Here is a 25,200-nt window from a genome sequence, read left to right on the forward strand (position 1 = left end):
AGAGAGGAAGAGACAGAGAGACAGAGACAGAAAGAAAGACAGAGAGATAGAGAAAGAGACAGAGAGAGGTGGGAGGTAGCAAACAGGAGAAAACAGCTTGGTGGGTTTGTGCATGTAGGAGCAAATATAGAGAATGGAAAATAGAGAAGGAGTAAACCCAGAAGGTCAAGATTCTAAGAAGGTATGAAGGGGATTGAAATTCATGTTAATGGTTAGGTGAATGTCTTCACAAGGAAGGAAATGGGAAGAGGAAGTGATTCTGGAGGATGTTTTGCTGGAGTTCTTTCTGCATCAGACTTTCCCCACAAAAGCTGACTCTGAACCTTTTGAAAAAGAAGCAGCTTCTTATGCTCCAAGGACTCTTGTGAAGCATCCACATATACCAGCAGGTGTTAGGAGGCCTGTTACTAGACCCTGGGGAGAGGGAGGTGTGAAGAAGTGGTGACATGGTGATCGACAACTTCCTGCCTGGTGGTGTGGTGTTGGTCACATACAGACCCAGCCGAGCCAACTAGGAGTCATCCTGGCTTTCTGGAGTGTTTATCCAGGATTTGCTGAAAAGCCTGTAGACACCAATCACACTGTCTAACAGCTCTGCATTTGAGGTGACTCCTGTTGGATGGATTATGCTGCCAGAAGAAAACTAGAAAGTATCTTGTGACTCTATGGACACTTAGATGAGAATAGTGGGGCAAGGGGGAGGTTTTTCTTCTCTTCATACAATTAAATTCAGGGATTTTGGAAATGACATGTGAATATCTGGCTTCACAAATGGTGTCAACAGACAGGATTTGGTTTTCTGGACAGAGTTTGAGACACAACGACAAAGGCCTCTTGTGGGAGTGAGAGCCCCTGAAAAAGACTTGAAAGAATATTTTTGTTCAGAGAACTGTAATTCTGACTAAGATGCCTTTAATCTGCAAATAGAGGAGTAGACTGCTGGCTGTATAGCCCAAGGCAGTCAAGGACAGAATAGCTCCATATACACCGTGCTATTCATAGCAGCATATTTTGTCAAAGGAAAGACTTGGAAACCAAATCGATGTCCACTGACTTGGGAATGGCTGGACAAATTTTGGTACATGAACACAATGTAGTATTACTATGTTGTAAGAAATGATGAATGTGAATATTTTCGAGAGGCAGGGTATTACACGAAATGACGTAGAATGAAATAGACAAAACCAGGAAAATAATATCTATATAATGACAACAAGCATGTCAATGGAGAGAATGACCAGAAAACCCTCAACAATATGAAGTTACAATGACGAAGCTTGGCCCTGGAGAAAAGTCCAAAAAATGCACTTTATTCCATTCTGTGAAGTGGGAGACTATGAGTGTGGAATAGCTTAAATGAACAGACGCAGTTGTGTTTGATTACTTTGCTCAACTGATTTTGATCCTTCTTTTAATATATTTGTTACAAGGGATGGCTCTGTGGGCAGGGGAGGAGAGGGATGTATTTCAAAATAAAGGTTATGTAAAGAGAAACTATCAATAAAAATCTAACTAAAAAAATAAAATGAAAAAAGAGGAAGGAAATAGAAGAGATAAAATTACAGAAGTAGATATTCTGGAGCATCTGAGAGGAACTCCACAGAAGGTACAGACAAGACATTAGATAATAGTCATCAAATGAAAAGCCAAAAATACCTTTCAGCCTAGATGATAAGTGAAATGGAAAAGCTAATTGGAGATAAATTCAAGGCCTCAACAGATTTCAAAACAAACAACCAAGAGAGTACAGGATGGTAGAAGTGTGACTGCATGATGACTCCTGTGAAAAAAAACTAGGGACTTGAGTGACCTGCAAACTCAAGAAAAGTCTTCGGTGTTCCCTGGAGGAACTAAGCTAAGACAATCTCAGGTTGTCTTAAGAGGCATGTACCCAGTGACCAGAATGAGAGCTGACAGTCTCACTGTGTTCTGACCTGCACAGTCTACCTGGAGGACTGTGCTTAGTGCTGGGTGACATCGTCAAGGAATGTAACCGACCAACTAGAATGAGCTGATGGAAGGCCAACATGACTGGTGAGAATAGCAGAGATTACATCCTGGGAGGATCCATTGACACAATCATGCATGAGGAGAAGACCAAGGTGTGGTCCTAATAACTGTGTTTAGATTGTTGAAGGGCTGTCAGATGGAAGAGGGTTTGTGCTTTCTCTGTGGGGTGCTAGAGGGAAGAGGCTCATAGGGGAGACTCTCAAGAGCTAGAAGGGACCTCGGAGGCCACATAGCATCTCTTCATTGTATGGATGAGGTAACCAAGCCCAGAGAAATGAAATGAGTTGCCCAAAGTTACACAGGTAATAAGTGAGATTGGACTTGAGCCTGGGTCCTTTGACTACAAATTTGGCATTATTTCCCACTTACCATGCAGTCTCTCAAATTGCATATATGAGTCAGATTTTAGCCTCAGTGTTACAGAAAATTTGACGACAATATGAGATTTCCAATGTTCAGTTGATTGATTTAGTAGAAAATAAGGTTACCCTCATAAGAATCCCTTTCTTGTGGACTAGAGGATCCCTTCCCAGGAAGGTGGTAGATGGAATTCCTGGTCAAATAAAGTCCTCACAAGCAATGATGATTTAATTTTTGGGTCCCCAATACCTTACACATGTGCTTTGTAAGTGTGTGTGGAATGGAATTCAATTGAAATGAGTTGTGCATAGAGCTCTGATGTTCCTCCTACCTTTGAGATTCTGGGATTCAACTGCATTCAGATATGACATGGTGTATCAGCAATGCCATATTCACAATGCCTATGGAAATTACAGATATGCTGATATAATTATCTGTCACAAAATACATCAGGCTTGCCATATGGGGGAATAAGCTAGAAAATTTATTAAGATACGAAAAGGCTGAGTCCCAAAACCAGAAAGTGAAAGCCATCAGAGTAGTTATGAAATTGGCACAGGTAGATAAAGTAGAAAGCACCCACATTCTCAAGCCTTTAAAACAGAACAGGCTACCTCAGGCAAAGGTCCTCCTCTCCCCACTCATGGCAACCACCCAGTGTCCAGGAAGCGTGCTCCCAGCAGCTCTGGCCCCTGGCAGTCCTCAGCAGGAGTCCTTAGCAGAAATTCTGGCTGACTCAAAAAGGGCTTCGCGCTGCAGCTGCCGCTGCCTCTGCTGCTGCTGCCGCTGTCACCACCACTGCTAGCCGCCACTGCTAGCCACCGCAGGAACTCTAGTTTGGCTTCTGCTTCCTCTTGCTCCGCCCCTTCCTGCTATGTCAGCAAGTCCAATGGGGCATGGAAGATCTTTAAATCCCATAACCCTTACACATGGAAAGAATGACAAAGAAGAAATTACCAGTAATTTCAAGGAGGCATTAATAGGAAAGAAGGTCGGTAAGAATAATCATGGCCTCAGATACCTACATCCAGGTGTTCTGAATATGATTGTTTAAAAAATGGGGATAGAAGGTGAATTTCCTTTAACTAAGGAGATAAGTACAATCTTATAGGGTGAGATTTCATTGGAAGAGATTCATGACTGTAATGTGGTGATGGAAAGGTAGACTTTGTTCAAAGGGACATTTGATGGAACATCCAGACAGCATAGAATGCTAAGAAAATATTCACGTAGGTGTAAATCTATGATCCTAAGAGGAAAAGCATGATAGGGAGCATTTGGATGATGATAAAAGGAGAGACATGGCTTGTTCATAGATTCTATATTCCAGTCAAATGAGACAACTCTCCATCCCTTCTTATTGTCCTGACCTTTCTTGTCTTCATGCCTTGGCTCATGACCTTCCCATGGCTGGAAAGGATTCCCAGCCCTATAGCCCATCACCACCAGCTAAGGTTGCTTTCTTCTTTTAGGCACTAATCAGATGTCACTTCATCCATGGAGCCTTCCATGAACTTCCAGACAAATGGGATCTCTTCCTCAACAAAAATGTTGACAGCTCTTGATATGGATGCATCCCTTTTTCCTTGAATATACTACATTTGTATATTATCACAGTTATTCATACATGATCTTTTCTCTTTTATTGGATCCTAAGGTGTTTGGAAGCAGAATATGTGTTATATCTATGTCTTTCCTATACTTAAACTATGTCTTGCATATAAATATACATTCATGAAAATGAAAGAAATTAGCAAAATTGAAGATTGACATTTTGCAACACTACAGTAGGCCAACTGATCAGATGGAGGAAATACATTAAAAGTTCCTGATCCAAGTCACTCAATAGGCACAGAAGCAAGATGAAACAGTGATGGGGGCTTCATGTATCCCAACATTTGCGGGAGGAGTCATTCCCCTAAAATTAGAGTAGCCAGTCCATTATTGCCCTGATTTGAAGATGAGAGCCCAAGAAGCCATTGTAGACCAGCATCCCATCACATGAAAAGCTGAATGAAGCACCCCTGACAAGCTGACTGAATAACAAGAGATTGGCATAGCAGAAGCCACTGAGAGCCAGCACGTGGAAGTGGGAGCAAGGTTGCAGTGATGCGGCCCCTGGGGCTGGGCCATGAAAGTAGCCTTGGTGACTTTGGTGGGGAGCTCACCAAAAAGGATCAAGTAAAGGCTGGTAATCCCTGTCTTCCCTTTGCTCTTCAGTCTCCCTTTCCCTTTCTTCAAGACATGTTCCTTGGAGAGGCCTCTTTCTTGAGGGCTTGCTGGCTTTTTACTTGCTTTTATCTTTTAAGAGTTATAACTGTGGTTGACCTTTGTTATTAAGCCATGTGTTTTGTTACTCACGTGAAGCAGAGGTAAATATGAGGGGAACACCTCAAACTTGGATGAGGGACAGAAGTAGATCTAATAACCGTGGTTTGTATATCACCAGAGAAGTTCTCTGACTGGGAGATTAAAGTTGTAGAAAGAGGAAATTACTGATTAAAAAAATAAACTTCCCAGAGCAGTGAGAGAAACTTGGATTGGACCTTTCTTGGTAAACTGGTCTGGCATTTCAGAGGCAGCTAGAGTCATGCAGTAGAGAGAGTGTTTGGCCCTGGAGTCAGGAAGACATGAGTTTGAATCCCAATTCAGATATTCACTAGCTGTGTGACCCTGGACATGTCACTTAACCTCTCTTTGCCTAAGTTTCCTTAATTGCATAACAAGAAGAAGAAGAAGAAGAAGAAGAAGAAGAATAACAGCAGCACCTACTTTACAGAGTTGTTGTGAAGACTGATAATCATTTAAGATCATCTGAACCGCAATAAGGGTCAAAGCTTGAATTAATCAACAAGAAGAAGCACCTGGTCTTCACAGGCATGCCCTTCTGTGTTCTCTGAGTAAACCCAGGGAATGCCTCGTCCTGTGTCAGCAACTACAAGGCCAGATGAAGGTGACAAAGAGCGTTTTCCTCTGTTTATGGTCATTAAGGTTGAGGCATTTTAACCCGATACCATCGTGAATAATGGAACTTATCTCAATATTTTATGGACATATACTGTTATATCATATTAATGGTGAAGCAAACACAGACATCCTGGGTTATATTTTATTATTTTTGTCTTTTTGGAGGAGGGAAGGCAGGGCAATTGGGGTTAAGTGTGACTTGCACAAGGTCACACAGCTAGTAAGTGTTACGTGTCTGAGGTCGAATTTGAACTCAGGTCCTCTTGACTCCAGGACCAGTGCTCTATTGACTGTGCCTATTGACATAGCTGCTTCCTATTTTCAATTGACACTTGGTCAACTCTCTTATTTTATTGTATTTATAACCTAGTCAATTAAGAATATTCCTTTCTCATACTATGGTTAAACATATATGGAGATCATAAAATTGAGCGACGCGGACATCCTGAGTTGTAATTCTTCTAAAATGTATTTAAGACTTCTCATTTTTTTAATCAGGAAGTAAGAATTAAAAATCTAGCTCCATGTATATATGTCCACTAACTTTAAGGGAATAAACAATATGAACTTCTATATCACCTAGCCTGTTTGCCTCTTTTAGCCAAACTTCTGTGTCAACAAGATCAAATAAGATGATATTTGTAAAGCATTTAACACAATGCTTGTTCCCTCTCCCCTCCCTCTGTTTTGTGATTACCTAGAATTGCAATCCACTCCAAGACTGCTGCCTTATCATGGCAGAGGGGCTTGTGTAGCTCAATGAAACTGTGAATTATGCAGGCTTAGCCAAGACGGACAGGTCATAGTGGAGAGTTCTGACCAAAGGTGATCTACCATACCAAGGAAATGGCCAACCGCTCCAGTATCTTCAGCAAGAACACCCCATGGATAGTATTAAAATACATGAAATCAGGAGGTGAGCCCTTGAGGTCAAGGGCCTGATGTACTCTGGTTCATGGAGTCACAAAGAGTCAGACACAACAACAATAATAACAACAGCAGCAGAAGTGGAATGGGGAATGAAAACTTGGGCACTTCCTCTTCCCTTCGTTTTCCGATGGCCAAAGGGAAAGAAAAATCATGCTTGAGGAAAAGAGCCAAGGGAGTAGCTACGAAGAAATGAACCAAACCCCCTAGGGAGGGAGACAAATGGGAAGGAGGAACAACCCCCTGGCACCCCTGCTCATCACCCCAGGACAGCATCATGCTGCCAGACTACCGCTAGACAAGGATTTACTTCAACCGACATTTTCTAAGCACCTGTTATGTACCTGTACTCTGTGCTTTGGAGACCAAGACAAACATGAATTAAAACCACTGGGACATCCCCTCTTAGAGGAAGCTTTCTCTGATTACCCTGGTTGCTGGGGGTCTCTCCTTGCCTTTGGCCTCATAGTTGCCAAGTCTCTCTGGTAAAATTGAAACAAAGATCTCCCTCATTCCAAATACAAGCCTCTTTCCAGAGTGGTGATATAATAAATACTTACCTAATTGGATAAAGACACCTCAAACTGACTGCATTAGCAGAAAGTCTCTGCATTTCATTCTTTGGAGGTTTCCCTGAGATTTTCTTACTTCTAGGATATGTGAATTGAGCAGAATCTTTCTTGGCTAATTGAACCCATATCCCTAGGATTAATGCAGAGGACCCTATCATAGTCCCAGGTGCCTCATTGGATCTCATAGCCCTGAATGGTCCATTCAATTAGCCAATAGCAGTGCATACAATGTGGAGGATGATGGACATTCCACCAGGAGCCAAGGAGCCAGATATGCTCCAGGCAGTGAAGAAGGTGTTGGAATGTGCACTTTTCACTCAACATAAGCATGCTCACCTGCAATGGATGAGTCATCAATAACAGCTATGAACATGCACAAGAATTTCACCTTAAATAGAAAACAGATTAGCAGACATTAGGTGTCAACAGCTATTGAAACTGAGGCCAAAGTGTTTGAATCACTTATGAAGTCCATGCTGAATGACACACTCCTCCTCCTTGCTCTGGGTATTTGGTAGGAGTCCTGCTTCCTTTTTCTTACTTCATCATCCCTTTGGGTTATTATTCTCTTTCCAGGGAAAATGTTAGCTATTAAGCCTAAAAGCTCCCTTTATAGCTGCTCATGTCTGCTGTCTAAATGAAACAGGGGAGCAGAATGAATTGTTCAAGCATCCTCAGTTGATCAAAAATTATGCGTACTATGGTGAAACACATGGAAATCTCATTGTTTTTATGGCATTTGTTATGTTCTCTTTAGAACTGAATGAATGAATGAATGAACCAACGAATGGTGTTGAGAACACTTGCAAGTTAGCCATGTTGTAAGAGGCTTTTTACTGTACAACAGAGATCCAGTTAGGTTCAGCTGTCTGGGGCATCCATCCCAACTGATTGGAGTAGGTCCTTCTTCCACGTCAGTCCATAGTCTGCTGTCTTCGTACCTCCTGACTCATGAACATCTGTTTACCTGTACCACAAATCCAAACTCCCTGACCCTTGGAATGTCTCCTAATCCATGCCCCTCCACCCCAGCCCCTGAACTCTCCTTTCCTTGGGGCCTCCCTTCCCACTCTTTTTCTTAGTTATGGCAGTTTTACTTCAAGTGGTTATTTGTGGGGAATGAGTTAATCTGTAGCCAAATAAACTGGTGAAATGTTTCTTTTCTTATAGTATTCTTCTATTTCAACTTTGGTAGTGCCTGGATCATAATAGGTGCTTAATTAATGCATGCTTCATTCTATTAGTCTATGCTGATGTGACTTTGAAGTGGAATTAATGTAAATTCTAGATCTCCTCATCCTTTTAAGCTCCTCTAACCCAATCCTCCTTTCCTATATAGGAAAGTGCAAAAAGTGTCTATAATAGTTCTGCTGACTCTTGGGCTTTGCATCAATTCAATACCCCATGGACAGGGGTGATTGATCCCCCACCTGCAGACTCAGCTCTGCCTCGGGTTCTGGACGAAGCCAGCCCCTCAGTGGGAAAATTAGAATCCTGGAGCTGTGCTTCTGGTCCAGCTCTGGCCTCTTAATACAGTTCTACTTACAGCTCTTGTCGTCAAGCCCTGGACTTGTAGCCCTATTCCAGGGTAACAGGTGTGTGTGATGGGGTCTCCCATTGCGCGGCACTTCATCACTCTCACGTGGATATATGGACACCTTTTCATTGTCTGGGCTGACTTGCTCACTAAAACCTCCTTTCCCATCCGCAGGACTATTTTCTCAGTGAAGGGACAACACCACACAGATATACTCAAATTCAATCAGGTCCAAGGGGTCAATCTGTTGTGAAACGATATATACACTTTAGCTCTTGAGCCCCCACTTAGTGTTTCCATGTATATAAACAACCATTGGCAATGATAATGATTTTAATTCTTTTTTTTTTCTTTTTGGAAGGCAATTGGGGTTAAGTGACTTGCCCAAGGTCACATGACTAGTTTTTGTGTTAAGTGTCTGAGACCAGATTTGAACTCAGGTCCTCCTGACTTCAGGGTGGGTGCTCTATTCATTGTGCCACGCCACCCCCACACTTTTAATTCTTAAATAAATCCATTTTAACAAGTTAAAATAAATAATAATATCACAGACACTTAGATATTAAAACAAATAAATGAATAATAAATACATCACAAACCTGAGCCACACTTTCATACCAATAGATTATTTCCTTCTTTGGGGAAAAGAGGGCACAGATTTATAGACACGAGTCAACACAAGTGATGAAAAGCCATGTCCTTAGTGTAACTCATACCTTTGCAACTTGAAACTGGAGTGTTCTCCCTTTGTCCTTGGAAAGATTCATAAAATGTCCTTAGTAAATACATATTCTGTCTTAAACAGATGTTTGTGCTGCGAAACCGAGTTGATTCCTGCTGGGCTTTAGTAACATCTCATCAAGCATGACATCTCAATCAAACTTGTTGGTCTCCTAAGTGACTTTCATGCTTCAATCTGTTGCTTCAATGGACTTAGTTGTCAACAGAAATTACAGTACATCTCAGTTCCAGCTCCAAACTTAGCTGATGCCATTCTGGAATCTGTCCTTTCATCTCTACAGATCTTCTCTTGACTTTTGGGGTTCAGACTTTCTATCTTCTCTGAACAATCTACTTTAGCTTGTGATTATTCATCACATTTTCAGATTCTGTCTAAAATCACATAAATTAAACTTGTACCAAAACTGTGCATCAGCTCTGGAGTTCATATCTCTTGAAGTATATGGCAGCTTTTCATGTTCAGAACTCAACAGTAATAAATGCTTGTCTCAAAACTTTCATTTAGACTCACCCCTCAGTAACTACCTCTCTAAGAAAGTTCTTAGAACTCTGCTCATGCTTAACCCAGAAACATACCCCAAAGAGGCAGAGGTAATCAATAAGAATCATTGCCTTGGGTCACAGGACAAAGATCCTCCACTAGAAAGGTTTGCAGAGGCCATCTTCTCCAAATTTCTTATCTGACAGAAGAGGAAACTAAGAGCCAGAGCAGAGGAAGTGATCTGCTCAAGGTCATAAGGTGGTCAGTCAATATTAGAACCTTGAACTCAGAGCCTGTGACTCCAGGTTCAGCGTTTGTGTCTTTCATGGCATTACATGGCTTCTGGTTTGTTTCTGTTCCCCAGGGATTGAGTTTCCACTTGGTTGCTCTGTAATTGGAAGATCCTTAGCCTTAGAGGAGGGAGACTTCTGGTGGAATCCATCTGTTACCTCCCACTCTTCCTGGATGTATGACAGTAGGTCAGCTATTCAAGCTCTCCGAGCCTCAGTTGCCTTTGTGGGTAAAGTGATGACCATGATCCTGATAGTACATGCCTCAAATGATCACGGTGAGAGTCTGACGAGATTCTCAAATAAAAGGCTTTGACATGGTGCAAATGTAAGTTCTCATCGTTGCCGAAATTCTCCCAAGGGCCAGAGTCCACATCTTGAATATCAAGCCCTGTGAATGGCCACCTGCTGTCTGCTTGTCGAGCCTCCCTTGTGTGAACTGACTGTCTGGCCACTGCCTATAGCAGAGTAATAATAATAAATCCAATGATTGCGACGAAAGGAACATACAAAATTGTTTAATTTAAAGCAATGGACTTGAAATCTTGGCTTTTGAATGTTCACTAGTTTGCATGATCCACTAACAAATGGTATGTCAAAGAAGCACATTAATTCTAGTCTACATATCAATGAACCCAATCTTAGAGCCAGCTGGGGTCTTGGAGGCATCAATCCCATCCACATGTGACTGAGCATCCCTTCTTGAACACCTGTGACCAGTGGCCATGCAGCTTCACTTTAAGCATTTAGCAATACAGAACCCACTACTGTCAGAGGAAATGGCTTCTACTTTTAGATCTATCTGGCTGCTAGACAGCTTTCCTTTATAAAGAGATAGTTAAGTCAATCCTACAAACACTTATCAAGTGGGATAATAGGTGCTTGACCTTCCTCTCTGCAAGTTACCCCATCTCTTATAAAATCACAGAACAAAAGACTCTTAGAGCTGGAAGGAATGTCAGGCCAAGAATTCTCTCTATAGAATCTCCCAAAATGGCCATCCAAACTTTGCTCGAAGACTCCCAATTAAGGGGAGAACACATATCTCTAGTTGTCCCATTGCACTTTGGGACAACTCTCAGATGAAAGCAGCTTTCCCCTATATTTGCCTTTCTCTAATTTCTGCCCTGTTTTCTCCCAGTTCTACCATTTGGGTCCCAAAAGACCAAGCCTAAACCCTCTCCCATGTGACAGCATTTCAAATACATGAAGCTATCTGTTATACCTTCCTTGTCTTCTTCTTCTGGTCAAAATACCCAGTTCTTTCAGTCCATCCTTCTATGGCATGAACTGGAGGTCCTTCACCACCACAGGAGCCAGTCTCTGAACCCCTTAGCACTTTTCAAGAACTCTCTTCAGTAAGCTTGTCCAATCTCAGGTTCCTGTCTGCTTAAGCAATGCTTTTTAACTGGTCCCACCATAGCCTGGTTCTGATGGAGTTCTTCAACTGGCAGAGGATGCAGTAAGTCAATAGATTAGCAAGAATTCTTTATTGTATGTTATGCACCATGACAGACTCAGGAGATATAAAGACAAACATTAAGCAGGTCCTGCCCTCATGGAGCTTACATTTTCTAGGGAGAGACACTATGAACATGGGGGTTAGTTCATATGAGTAATAATGAAGAGGGCTTTCCCTGTGAGACTTTAGCATAGCTGAATATCATTCAAGCTTTGAGAAAGCACCTTAGGCACATGAACATGACTTTCTTTATTTGAGTACAATCTCATTTTATTAAGCTTATCACTGCATGCCAGTTGGGAGAGAGCATAGCTTAGGGATAAACTGCAGACTTGGAACTAAATATCTTAGCTTTCATCTTTGGTGTGGTGGTAATCCCTTTTTCTTTCTTTCTTTCTTTTTATTTTTGGAGGGCAATTGGGGTTACATGACTTTCCCAAGGTCACATGGATAGTTTTTGTGTTGTGTCTTAGGCAGGATTTGAACTCAGGTCCTCCTGACTCCAGGGCCAGTGCTCTATTCACTGCGCCACCTAGCCAACCCGGTAATCCCCTTTTCTTATTTGTAAAAACAAATGCTCTTTACTCTCTGCTTCCATAAGAATCCTGAAAGTAAAACATACTGAAATGAGAGTCAGGAGACTAGCATTAATTTTCTGGTTATTTCTCTTTTTTCAGCCTCAGTTTCCTGATCTGTAAAATGGGACAGTTCAATCTGGTGTTCTCTAATGTACTTTTTGCTCCAACATTTTAGAGTTTTAATACCATGTAGTCCAACAAACATAAAAACAGCTCCAATTCTCCCCATAAAATTTCACAGTCAATGCTATGTTTTGGTTAAGAAGCATAGCATTGTACACATGTACAACCTATACTGAATTGCATATCTTCCCAGTAAGGGTGAGTGACAAGAGAGGAAGGGAATGAATCTGGAATTCAAACTTCTAAAATCAAATGTTTAAATATATATATACATATACATATATATATATATACTATTATTAATATTATTTTACATGTAACTGAGAAATCAGATCTACAGGCACCGGGGCAGAGAGATCCACCTGCCCTCCTGGAATGTTGGAGGGTAATGGGGGAAGACATGGGAGGGAACAGACTGGAGGAGGGGATATCCTGTGGGGCTGCTGTCTTGGGGAGGTGTGTAGTGGAAAAACAGGGAGAAAATTTGTAGCTCAAAATCATGTGGAAATGAATGATGCCAATCAGATTAGATGCTCATGTGGCTCACTGAGTTTTTCTCTTGTCAGCTACAAATTAAAGTGATGATCGGCTATGGAGGAAGACTCGAGGTAATGTGGATTTTTAGACAAAGTAGAGGGGCTGTGGACCGTGGTTAGCAGAGAAGCAGTATGGTACTGTGCCTGCACTGCAAGAACTGCCATGAACCAGACATGTTTGTTGATTGACTGACTGATTTCTGTATTACTCCTTCTATTTTCTTCAAACAGATCCTATCAATGAATATTGTTTGATCCCTTTCAGGGGTGTTACTTCTCCCTCAAAGGCAGTTTGTTTTACCCTCCATCCTTTAACAGGAGTTTTCAGGAGCTGTGAGGATGAAAGGGTTAAGTTACCACCTTGTTGCGCAGCCTATCTGAGCATTGCCAGGCAGGTGTGATAAAGGCAGGATGTGGTTTGATGCATCTGGATCTACCCTCCAAGCCATTCTGGCTTAGTAAGTGAGACATGTCAGAGTTGCTGCTTCATTGACAGAGCCCTGGAGAGCTCAGGGTCCCCATCAGGAGACCCCAATCCATCGACAAGCAGTCAATACCTACTATATGCCTAGCAGTATGCATGCTTCCCAGAGACTTCTTACAAGGTCTTTGTTTACTTCTCCCCTGCCCCACCCATTCTTATAAACAGCTGTCCCTCTCTTTGGCATTGGCCTGGAACTGTTAAAGGAGACCATTCATATCGAAAAGTCCTATGACTTAAGGAAATCCTGACAGAAAACAATTTTGTGAGGAATGTTTAATTCACTGTGACCTGCCCCAACCCTAAGTCTGGGAGATTCCTCTGAGATTTGGAGCAATAAACATGACACTTTGTTGGTCAGGCTTTCCCTAAGGCTAGAAAGAATATATACCATCAGAATAAATAGTCCAAGGTGTGAGATTTGTATTGTTAGACTCACACATGCATGCACACACACACACATACACACACCAGATTAATTTAGACTTGTGCATGAAGAGCCCCATTTTCCATACCCCTTCTGTGTAAGCAGTGATGGTCTTTCCGATCTGTTATTGCTGAGCCCCCATCCCCTCCTCTGTGGGCAGCCACCTCAAATGGCCTCCATTATTCCTGCTTCTCAGCTTGCTCTTGGGCTGGTCCAGGTCTGAGGGCAGTTGACATAAACCAGGAGGGCAACTAACTCAAACTGCAGGGCCCAGCAGTGAGGACAACTATTTCCTATTCAAGAATGCTTCTTCAGGTGGGAGGAGGTGACTTGGCAAGGGGGGGGGGAGGTGGACCCCGGAGCTGCTGCAGGTAAATGCAGAGGAAATGAAGGTCAGAGGAAGAGAGAGAAGGAGGAGAGGACAGCAGGTCAAAAGCTGGAAGGAAACTCAGAGGACCATCTAGTCCAGCTCCTTCATTTAACAAGAGGAAACTGAGCTTCAGGAAAGGGAATGGCCTCATGGAATCAGGAGATCTGGAGCTGGGAGGACCCCTGAGGCCATCAAGCCCGAGCCATTTTAGAAAAAAAAGAATCGCATCTGCAGCATACCAACCTGAATGGCCATTCAGCCTCTACTGGAAGACTGCCTGTGATGGGGACTTCTCTGCCCTCAGAGGAAGAACCGATTCTCTTGAAAGACCCTTGGAAGCTGGGAAGTCCAATGATTGGAGGTGCTCAAGAAACACTTGTTGGGCTGAATTCATTTAAGTTAAAGCACCAGACTAGGAGTGAGGGGAAAATTCACTTTATAATAAGTTTTGTTTTCCCAGTGAGAAATTCCTTTACCAGCAATAACCTTGACTCTTAACTCTCCCTCAGTCCACACAATCAATCTGTTGCCAGATCTTGAGTATTCTACCCTCACTGTATCACTCACCTTGGATCCTTTCTGCTCACACAGTCATCAGCCAGGCTCAGCCTCATTGCCTCTCACCTGGCCTTCCCAATGGGTCTCTGCCCAGTGTGACCCATGCTTCATGAACCTGACCAAGTGATGTTCCTCAAATGCATACCTGCTGCTGCTGTTGCTGCTAGTGCTCCTGCTGCTGCTTCTGCTGCTGCTCCTGCTGCTGCTGCTGCTCCTGCTGCTGCTGCTGCTGCTGCTGCTGCTGCTCCTGCTGCTGCTGCTGCTGCTGCTGCTACTGCTGCTGCTGCTGCTGCTGCTGCTGCTCCTCCTCTGGTCCTGCTCCTGCTGCTGCTGCTGCTGCTGCTAGTGCTGATACTCCTGCTGCTGCTCCTGCTGTGCTGCTGCTCCTGCTCCTGCTGCTGCTGCCTCTAGGATAAAATACAAGGTTCTATGTTCTGCTTGTAAAGCTTTTGCCACCTGGCACCAATGATTCCTTCCAGCCTTGGGATATGTGTCAATACTTTCCAAACCAAGTTAAATACTAGCCCCACCAAACTATACAGAGGTTAATAGAATTAGATAAATTATTAGGAAAATTTATATCAAAAGCAAATAAGTAAGAAAGACTTTAGAAAATAGTTGAACGGGCATAAGTACTCCTAGATGCAAAAATATTTTCTAAGACAATAGAAAATCTGTGTCATGTTGGGACAATGGAGGGGAGAGATGAATGGAACAGAATTGAAAATGTTAGCAATTAAATGGATGCACAGGAGATTGGTGGATCTGGTGACCCCCAGTGTGTGTGATGGATGACGTGGGGGGGAGGCAGACGCCATTTATATTCTGAGAACTATGCACAGATTCTTAGCTAAGGAGAGAGGGGAACTGAAAGAGACTGAGTGGAAGAGAAATGACAAGAGAAGAATGAGACAGAGAAAGACCATCCCCTAAGAGTTCTGTAGGTGGTATTAGAGGCAGGACTTGAGTGAGGACATAGGGGTCCTGGCAGGTCTTGCTTCTGCCCCCTCCCCAGGTGACATGAACAAAATCCCTCCAGTACCACAGGTGCTGAGCACCTAACTTGGTTTCCTTCACTTATGATTCTCTATTTCCATGTGTTGGCTCCTTGAAGGTAGGGCTTTTCATCATTTTCTTTGCACCTTAGCACCTATAACCCCAGTGCCTGGCATACTTGACTGATGAATGGATTGATTGGATGATGGGAGGGCATCTCTTTAAGATTGGATGGCCACTTGTCAGGGAGTTGTACAGGAGTCTTGATCAGGTATGAGTTAGGTCTGCTGACCAAAATGGAGGTGTCACGGTGAAGAGTACCCAGGACTCAAAGTCAGGAAGATCTGTATTCAAATCATGCATTAGATACTTAGTGATTGCATGACCCTGGGCAAGTCATTTAACTTCTTAGTCTCATTTTCCTCATGTGTAAGATGGTGATGATAACAGCAACTACCTGGTCCCTGAATCGTTGTGGACAGCAAGGGAGGCATTTGAAAGTAGTTTGCAAACTTTGAAATTGCCATATAAGTTTTATCTATCATCATCATCATCATCATCATTACAGTCATTGTTACTACTATTGCTGTTATTGTTTTTCCAACTTAGAATGTGCTTCTTCAGGAGATAATAAATTTACTCTATGTTGTTCCTTAGGGCACAACAAGGAAGAAAAGTTAGACTTCAGAGAAGCAAGTTTTATTTCCATTAAAGAAAGAACTTCCTAACCAGAACTATCTTTAAACGAAGTGGAAAACTTTGGAAAGTAGTGAGTTCGCTGTCTCTGGAAGTATGCAACAAATATTGGGGGATTTTATTGAATCATTTCATGAGTTATGTAAGGAATTCAATTAGAGGATGTCTGAGTGTTCTAACACTCATCTCTGCCAAATCCCAAATGACTTTGGGATCATTTTAGGAAAGACAGTAGAGGGGCAGGTAGGTGGTACAGTGGATAGAACACTGGCCCTAGAGTCAGGAGAACCCAAGTTCAAATGTAGCATCAGGCATGTACTACCTGTGTGACCCTGGATAAGTCACTTAACCTCAATTGCCTCCAAAAAAAAGTCAGTGGGAAGGTGGGAGAATTCAGAAACAGACATACATTGAGAGATGGAAAATCTGAAACACCCAGAGATGAAATGACTCGCCCCAAGCCTGCTTGTGTGATTCCTAGCCCAGTGCTTCTAACTTAAGCTAATTCAATGCAACAATTATTATTGAATGTGTATGACACATAAGAAACCACACCAGGTATCAAAGGGAGACCAAGTAAATGACTTTACAGTCTAGACAGGGAAAATAAAATGAACCCACAAATGAATAGAATTCAAGCCAAGAGTCTGAATGTACGTGAAAGGGACAAACAAGCTGGCAGTCAGGTCCCCAAGATGCTCTTCAACTCCATGCCCTGCTCAAAAGATTCTGTGGAAATGGAAGCAGCTGGACTCAGACTGGGAAATCCAGGATTGTCAATGGCCGAAAGTGGGGAGTGGGGCAGGAAGAAGGCATCGCAGAGGTGAAGAATTGTGTGAGCCAATGTGCTGAAAAGCCCAGGACATACTCAGAGACTGGAGAATTGAACCTTCAATCTTTTTCATGCTCATAAGATTGAGAATAAGAGGCAGCATTATGCAGGGACCAGAGTTAGGAAGAGCTGGGCTCAATTTTGTCTCTGACGTATCCTTGATATATGGTCCTGGCCAAGTCACTTGACCTCTTGTTGTCCTGGGTAGCTGACTAAGACTCTAAGTTGCAGATCTGGTATTGGGGATTTGGTCCCTGGGAGCTCCCTGCACTGATGGTATCACAGGTTAGGTTAAATCAAGGCTGATGCGTCCACAGGTTACAGGAAACATTCTCCAATACACTGTGTGCAATGCCAAGTGAGGCTAAAGATTGGGCGTGGCTATTTTAAAAGTTTGGGACTGAAACAAATGTTGTGCAATTTCTAAGCTCCACCCAGCCTGCCAGAAAGGGGACACATAGAAAGAATCCAGATGGAGCAAGGAACTAATTAAAGACTTATGCAAGAAAGCCTAAGGGGAGTGTGTAAAAGAGCTGAAAGTTCAACAGATCTGGGCTATGAGGTCACTGCATGGTGGGGGCAGGGGAAGACTGATGCCACCTACCTTGGCATCCCCAGGTCGCAGAGGCCCCATATACACAGCATCTCTGACAGGGTTGCCTTGTGATACAGCTAACACACATCTGAATTTTCTATTCTGATGATAATCTCACTTTCATTGTGCAGAGAAGAGACTTGAGACACCCAAATCTCTTTGGGACAGAGAGTCCCAAATCATGAGTTCATGCCATAATCCCTCTAAGGTAAAAATTCCAGGACTGGGATTATAGCAGTGAGGGTCTTCAGAGGTTGCCTACTCGTATCCTCTCTTTGGACAGTTGAAGAAACTGAGGCTCATATAGACTAAGGGACCTGTCCAAGACCACATGCCTCCCATAGCAAAGATGAGATTTTAATTGACCATATCTTTCTTTGTATTTGCTTTGGTCTTTCATGTTTGGATGAGTTTTTCCTCCACTGAGAGGGGAAATAGTCTGTAGACAACAGAAGTTAGCTAACTAGGGAGAAACTAGACAGGTGTGGTCCCTAGTTTACAAATGATGAAGACTCTGTTGATGGCTCATATTTCTGGGGTCAGTCATCAATCTGGAATGAGTTTCAAATGACATGATTCCTGGAGGTGAGAGAAGGGAAGCATTCACTGAATCATTAAAAAAGAAATGTACATGATAACTCTGTTTTGTATTTACAAGGAATAGCAAGTCAGACATAGTAGTTCTGTAATTTCATGTGCAATCATCTTTTTTTTATTATGCTATGACCTTGAGGAAGTCTTTTTTTTTCTCCCTGGGCCTCATTTTCTTTATTTGCAAAAGTAAGAAGCTGTTTGAGATGACCTCTGATGTTCCTTTCAGCTCTAAATCCATGAACCTAAGGGAGGAGTGGCAATGATAGCCTTTATTTTGTGGGAAAAGAGGACTGACATGCCCGTGGCTTTATTCCAAGTACTGATGGTTGCCCTGATACCTAAGGCATGGCCCTTATCCTCACTAGAAGCTAGTAGGAGAGAGAAACTATCCCCAAAATATCCAGTCAAATAAACTAGAAGGTGGCAAGTATGCAGGAGGTGACAAACAAGGGACCCAGTTAACCACCTCCTCTTGTCTACATACTATTTCCTCTCTCAGTGAAGGAAAAACTCATCTGAATATGAAAGACTGAAGCACATGCAGAGAAAGCTATAGTCAATTAAAATCCTACCTTTGCTTTTGGCGTCGTGTGATCTCAGACAGGCCCTTTAGTTCATGTAAGCCTCAGTTTCTTCAAGTGTCCAAGGAGGGGGTAGGGCTAGACCACCTCTGAAGGCCCTCACTGCCATATTGCTGAGTGGTAGCAATAGAAGAACAAGCTTTGGTTTGGACTCCTGATGTTATCGGTGCAAGGGGCTCCCTAGCGAGCAAGTTCATTTCACCAATTCTGATTGACACCACACGTTCTAGTATGAAAGACCTACCTGGGATTCTACATGACTGAGTAAGATGCCTACAGCCACAGGCCAACAAGGACAAGGGTCAGCCAAGAGCCCAGGTTACAGTGACCCCGTGGGCCTGGGTCGCGGGGATGCCGTGGGCCCAAGTCGCGGTGATGCCGTGGGCGTGGGTTACGACAACTCCAAGGACTGTTCTTCCTTCATTCCCCCAAGCTGCCTTCCTTGGGCTGTGCTGGAGGTGGTGGTAATGATGATGATGGTAGGAACTGGTACTCATGGAAATACTAATAATTATTCGAGGCAATATTTTATGGCACTTTATGGTTTGTAAAGGTCTTTACAGCTGTTATCTCCTTTGATGCCAAGATCTTGTTGGAAAGCACCTCAGAGGCCACTGAGCCTGCCTCTTCATTTTCAGGAAAGTAAACTGAGGCCCAGAGAGTTAAAAAGACTGAACAAGACCTGAGATCTATAACTGGGCAGGACCTCAGAGGCCACTGAGTCCTGTGTCAGACAAGGAAACAGTGAAATGGGCAGAGCCAGAACATTCATGCTGTAACATCTATGTTGTAGAAGAACGATCCGGAGGGCGTTTCTAGATGGGCAACGAAATGAGCAAAACGACTCACACGACAACAACATCGTCAGAAGAAGCAACTCTGAAAGTCCTGAGGACTGTGGTCAGGACTGATCATTCATGAACCTAGAGGCCAACAAGGAAAGACTCTGCCCATGACGGACAGGGGAGGGATGTGGGGTGTGGAATGTGACATGGCGATTTTTGTATTTAAGCAATCGGGAAGCTTGCTTTCCTTGACTACATACATTTGTGACAAGGAATTTGTTTTTCTCTTATTGTTTTCCAAAGGGATGGGGAGTGGGAAGGAGAGAAAATAGATTTCTGTAGATTTTTACAAATGGAGACATGTGGGATGCTACAGATGTGGCCATTGCATGCACTTTCAGATGAGGTCATTGAATTATTATTTCACTTATTTTGCTGTTACAAGGAGCCTCTCACAGAGTGGAAGTAATCTGTAAATGTTTGTAATATAAAAAGAAAACATGTCGATAAAACTTAAAAATAAAGTCATTGAGGGCCAAAGTTTCAGTGACTGGCTCAAGGTCGCACAGCTTGTAAATGCAGAGTCCAGATTGCAAACTAGGCCATGTGACTTGACCCTACCACACTGGCTCTGGGGATGTCACGCTGGTGGTAATGATTTTGTACCTGTTGTGTTGGAGAAAATGCAAACACAATTAGGAAGAGAAATCTACTCCTCCTTCCCCAAGACATATAAGGAATCCCAAAGCCCAAAGATGATGCCTTGTGGGTAATTCACTGTCTCATGAAAAATGCAGACCTGCTTCTTCTTTCATAGTAAACCAAACTCACATTAATGTCAAAACTAGCTTTGAAGTTGTCAAAAGTGTGTGCTAAATGAGACAATCTCTGCTTTTGTTTAAGCTCATGGAAAAGGGATTCAAATTGGGGAAAAAAAGAGTCCTGCTGATCAGGAGATTTGTCTCATTCTGGCGCTGCCTCTAGGTAGCTCTGTGTTCCCAACCATGCTACTTTTCCTCAGCATGGAAGAGTGTCCCAGCTGCAAAATGAGGAAGCTGGACCAAACTCTCTCCATTAGTCTAGATGAAACAGCCCTAGCAGTCTCACTGTATGGGCACACCCAATGTCACAGCAGGGTGCCATCTTTTTTTTCTTCTACCCTTAACCCCTCCTCTTTTATTTTTCTATATCCCAGCCACCATTTCTCCTGCATCTGGCAACCATAGCTTACTCTCCCACTTTGAAGAGGCCCCATCTAGCATTTCCACCCTGAAGGAATTAACTGCTTTCCCCATGGGCTCACGCACAACCTTCCTTCAGTAGCGTCACTCCTGCTGAGCGATGCTTTCCACCACATTCTTGGCCAACACAGCCTGTCTCCATCTTGCATCATTGGGAGGTACCATGTAAATATGTGCTCTGTTGGTGGGGGTCCATTTTGGGGAGGCATAATTCATTTGGAATGATGGCAGGAGCTGGGATTAACCAGTTCAATCTGGAAATATTAACCCTCCCCCCTCTTTCCCCACTCAGTGATGAAAAGGACCAGAGAAGGATAAAAGTTGTGTTGAGGAGCAAGAGAGAAGAGAAATGCCAAGTATCATGAACTGAAGCAAAATATTACATACAGATGCATTATTACTTCTTCTACTAAGACCTCCCAAAGTGAATGAGAAAGGGAAACTCTAGGTTGCATCCTTTTGATCTGTTTGAACCCATGTCAGGGGTATCCAAGACAAGATTGGTTGACTACCTTGTGGAGCCAATATGGAGGCAACTCTTGGTCAGGAACCAGTTTGACCAGTGACCTCTGAAGTCCCTTTTACCTCTGAGAATCTGTGGTTCAATGAGGGAAAGGTGGGAGAGAGATGCCCAAGATCTAAGGCAGTGGAACAGTACATAGATGGGGGTTCCATAGCTATCTATGGTTTTCAACCAATATTGTCTGATTTTCTGTAGCTTTTGCCATCATTCAAACAATGGAGCTTTGTATTCCGATGAAGACTGATCATTTTCTCCCAGGAACTATGCCATTTCCCTTGTCTATACATATATTTGGATGGGTCAGCCTGGATAGCTAAGAATGGGAGGAAGAAAGGTGTATAATCTTATTACTACTACAATATCATTCAATGGACTAAGTCTTGGACTACCCATTTGAAGACCTAGGTTCTAGTTCTAGCTATCAAACTATTATATTGAGGAATCCTAGACAAGTCATGTTACTTTTACAAACACACACACAGTTAAGATTATTTTTTAAATTTAAGTTCAAAATTCTCTCCTTCCATTCTGCTTCACCATTGAGAAAGCAAGCAAATATAACAAATTACACGTGAGAAGTTACGCAAAATATATTTTCATATTATCCCCGTTGCAAAAAAGAATCGAGGCACAAAAAAAGATGCTTCAGTTTTCACTCACTCAGAGTTCATCATTTCTCTCTCTCTCTTTGTAGGTGTAGAGCATTTTTCATCATGACTCCTTTGGAACTGTCTTGGATCATTGAATCGTTCAGAGTAGCTAAGTCTTTCGCAGTTGATCATCTTTGTAATAGTGCTGCTGGCGTGTGTGATGTTCTGATGGTTCTGCTCACTTCATTGGCATCAGTTCATGTAAACCTTCCCAGGTTTTTCTGAAACCATTTCCCTCACAATTTCTAGTAGCACAATAATATTCCATTACAATCATATACCACAACTTGTTCAGTCATTCCCCAGTTGATGGACATACTCTCAATTTCTAATTCTTGGCCATCACAAAAAGAGCTGTCATACATATTTCTGTACACATAAATAATTTTTCCTTTTATTTGATCTCTTTTGGCTACAGACTTAATAGTGGTATTGCTGAATCAAAGAGTACGCCCAGTTTTATAGCCCTTTGGATATAGTTTCAAAGAGTTTACAACAATAGTTGGACCAATTCACAACTCTACCACCAGGGCATTAGTGTCCCTATTTCTTTTTCTTTTCTTTTTTTTTTTTTGAAGCAATTGGGGTTAGGTAACTTGCTCAAGGTTACACGGCCAGTTATTATTTCTGGGTGTGGTGCTAAGTATCTGAGCCCGGATTTGATCCCCAGGTCATCCCGACACTGGGGCCAGTGCTCTTACTCACTGAGCCACCTGGCCGCCCCTAGTGTTCCTATTTCATAACATCCCCTCCAGCATTTATTATTTTCCTTTTCTGTCATGTAAACCAATCTGATAAGTGTGAGGTGGTACCTCAGAGTTCTTTTAATTTGCATTTCTCTAATCAATAGTGATTTAGAGCATTTTTCATGTGACTTTTGATAGTTTTGATTAATTGTTCTTAAAAACTGGTTGTTCACATCCTTTCACCATTTAGCAATTAGGAAATGACCTTTACTTTTTATAAATGTGGCTAAGTTGCTTATTTATTTTAGAAATAAAGTTTTTATTAGAGAAACATGCTGTAAATTTTTTTCTCTCCATTTCCTATTTTTCTTACAATTTTGACTGCATTGGTTTTTTTTGTGCAAAACCTTTTATAATGTTATATAATCAAGCTTATTTGTCTTACTTTCCATGTTCCTCTCTGTCTCTTGTTTGGTCACAAACTCTTCTTTTATCCATAGATCTGACAGATAAGTTTTTCTGTGCTTTCCTAGTTTATTTATAGTATCAACCTTTATGTCTAAATCATTTACTCACTGGTTGGATCACCTTCCCTCAGTTTTTTATTGATTCACTTGATATTCTTGATCTTTTGTGATTCCAGATGAATTTTGTTATTATTTGTTTCTAGCTCTATAAAACGATTCTTTAGTACTTTGTTTGGCATGGCACTGAATAAATAAATTAATTTAGGTAGAATTGTTATTTTATTATATTAACTTGGCCTACCCATGAGCAATTAATTTTTTCCCAGTTGTTTAGATATGATTTTATTTGTGTGAAAAGTGTTTTGTAGTTGTGTTCATGTAGTTCCTGGGTTTGTTTTAGAAGGTAGATTTCCAAGTATTTCACATTGTCTACAGGTATATTTTAAAAGGAATTTCTCTTTCTATCTCTTACTTCTGGGCTTTGTTGGTAATATATAGAAATGTTGATGATTTATGTGGGTTTGCTGGAGTTATTAATTATTTCAAGTCATTTTTAGTTGATTCTCTAGGATTCTTTAAGTATATCACCATATCATCTGCAAAGAATGATAGTATTTATTTCCTCTTTGCCTGTTTTTAATCTTTTAATTTATTTTTCTTGTCTTATTTTTCTAACCAGAATTTCTAATACAATAGTGAATAATAGTGGGGATAATGGACATCCTTGCTTCATTCTTGATCTTATTGGGAAGACTTCTATCTTATCTCCATTACAGGTATGCTTGAAGATGGTTTTAGACTGGTGCTACTTATCATTTTAAGAAAGACTTCATCAATTTTTCTGCTTTCTAGTATGTTTAATAGGGTGTTGTATTTTATTAAAATTCTTTTTCATCTATTGATATAATTATATGGTTTTGTTGTTCTATCTTTATTATTTTTAACATTTAATATTTTTACAAATATTAAACTAATTAAAATTAATGTTTAAATATTATTATTTTTTCTTGCTATAGTCAATTATATTTACAGTTCTCCTAATTTTGAACCAGCCCTGCATTCCTGGTATAAATTCCACCTAGTAATAATGTATGATCCTCATGATAAGTTGTTGTAATCCCTTGCTTTAAAATTTTTACATCAATATTCATTAGAGAAATTGGCATATACTTTCAAGTCATTTTGCCTTACCATTGAGCTTCTTTATCTGTAAAATGAAGATAATGCTCTCTGCTGCCCATACTGCACAGGTTGTGGTGGAGATCAGATGAGATCACTCCTCAAAGTGTTCATCCAACAAATGCCAGGTGCCCACTGTTTACAGAGCACTTTGCCTGAGCCTAAGAAATAAAGAACAGGAATGCCCCTCAGGAAGCCTGCATGCCAGAAGGACGTGAAGATGTGTTACATGGTTACCTATAGCAAACAGCACTGCATGTGATATTTTAAAGACAAAGTGTGAGCCAAGATGATGGAGTCACAGGAACTCACTTGAACTCCCCCAAATTCCCCTTCAAATAACTTTAAGATAGCACCTTAAATAGAGTTCTGGAGCAGCAGAACCAAAATTAAGTGAAACAATTTTTCCAGCCCAAGACAACTTAGGAGGTTGACAGGAAAGGCCTGTCTCAGCAGGGGGGTGATGGGGCCAGCAAGAACAGTGCAGTCAGGGAAGGCTGGGGCTTGGGGGAGGTTTCACCAGCTGGGCAGCAGATTTGAGAGCTTTCATCACACAGATGGTTGGGGGTGGGTCAAACAAGGAGTCAGAAGGGGATAACAGGAGACCCTTTGCTGGCACTGAGTGCATGAACCTGTTGTGCTGCCACACTGTGTGCTGTGTGAATCACAGTTCTGGGTCACAATCCTAGAGTGAAAACCGGGATGGTTTCAGAAAACCCTGGGAAGACTTACATCACTTGATGCAAAGTGAAGTAAGCAGAGGCAGGAGATCTTTATTCAGATAATAGCAATATTGGCAGGATGACCACCTGTGAAGGATTTTGATGATCCAAGACAATTCCGAAGGACACTTTGATGAAAGATGTATCCACTTCCAGAGAGAGAACTGATGGGGTCAGCATGCAGATGGAAGCACAATGTTTTTTACTCTATTTTTCCCGTTATTTTTTCTTTT

The 25,200-nt window shown here is 41.9% G+C and overlaps 1 long non-coding RNA gene across 1 annotated transcript; it reads right to left on the reverse strand.

The window, feature by feature from the left end:
* Nucleotides 1–2,826: 2,826 nt before the first annotated feature.
* LOC138173133 (uncharacterized) lies at nt 2,827–15,140 on the reverse strand. The gene is made up of 2 exons (XR_011171331.1): nt 14,566–15,140; nt 2,827–3,292 (listed from the first exon to the last, which is right to left on the reverse strand). It is a non-coding gene; the product is annotated as an uncharacterized lncRNA (long non-coding RNA).
* Nucleotides 15,141–25,200: the final 10,060 nt, after the last annotated feature.

Source organism: Petaurus breviceps, unplaced genomic scaffold, assembly GCF_028583685.1.
Source record: "Petaurus breviceps papuanus isolate PSGF00001 unplaced genomic scaffold, PetGlider_PUasm1.0 567, whole genome shotgun sequence".
NCBI classification, from domain to species: Eukaryota; Metazoa; Chordata; class Mammalia; order Diprotodontia; family Petauridae; genus Petaurus; species Petaurus breviceps.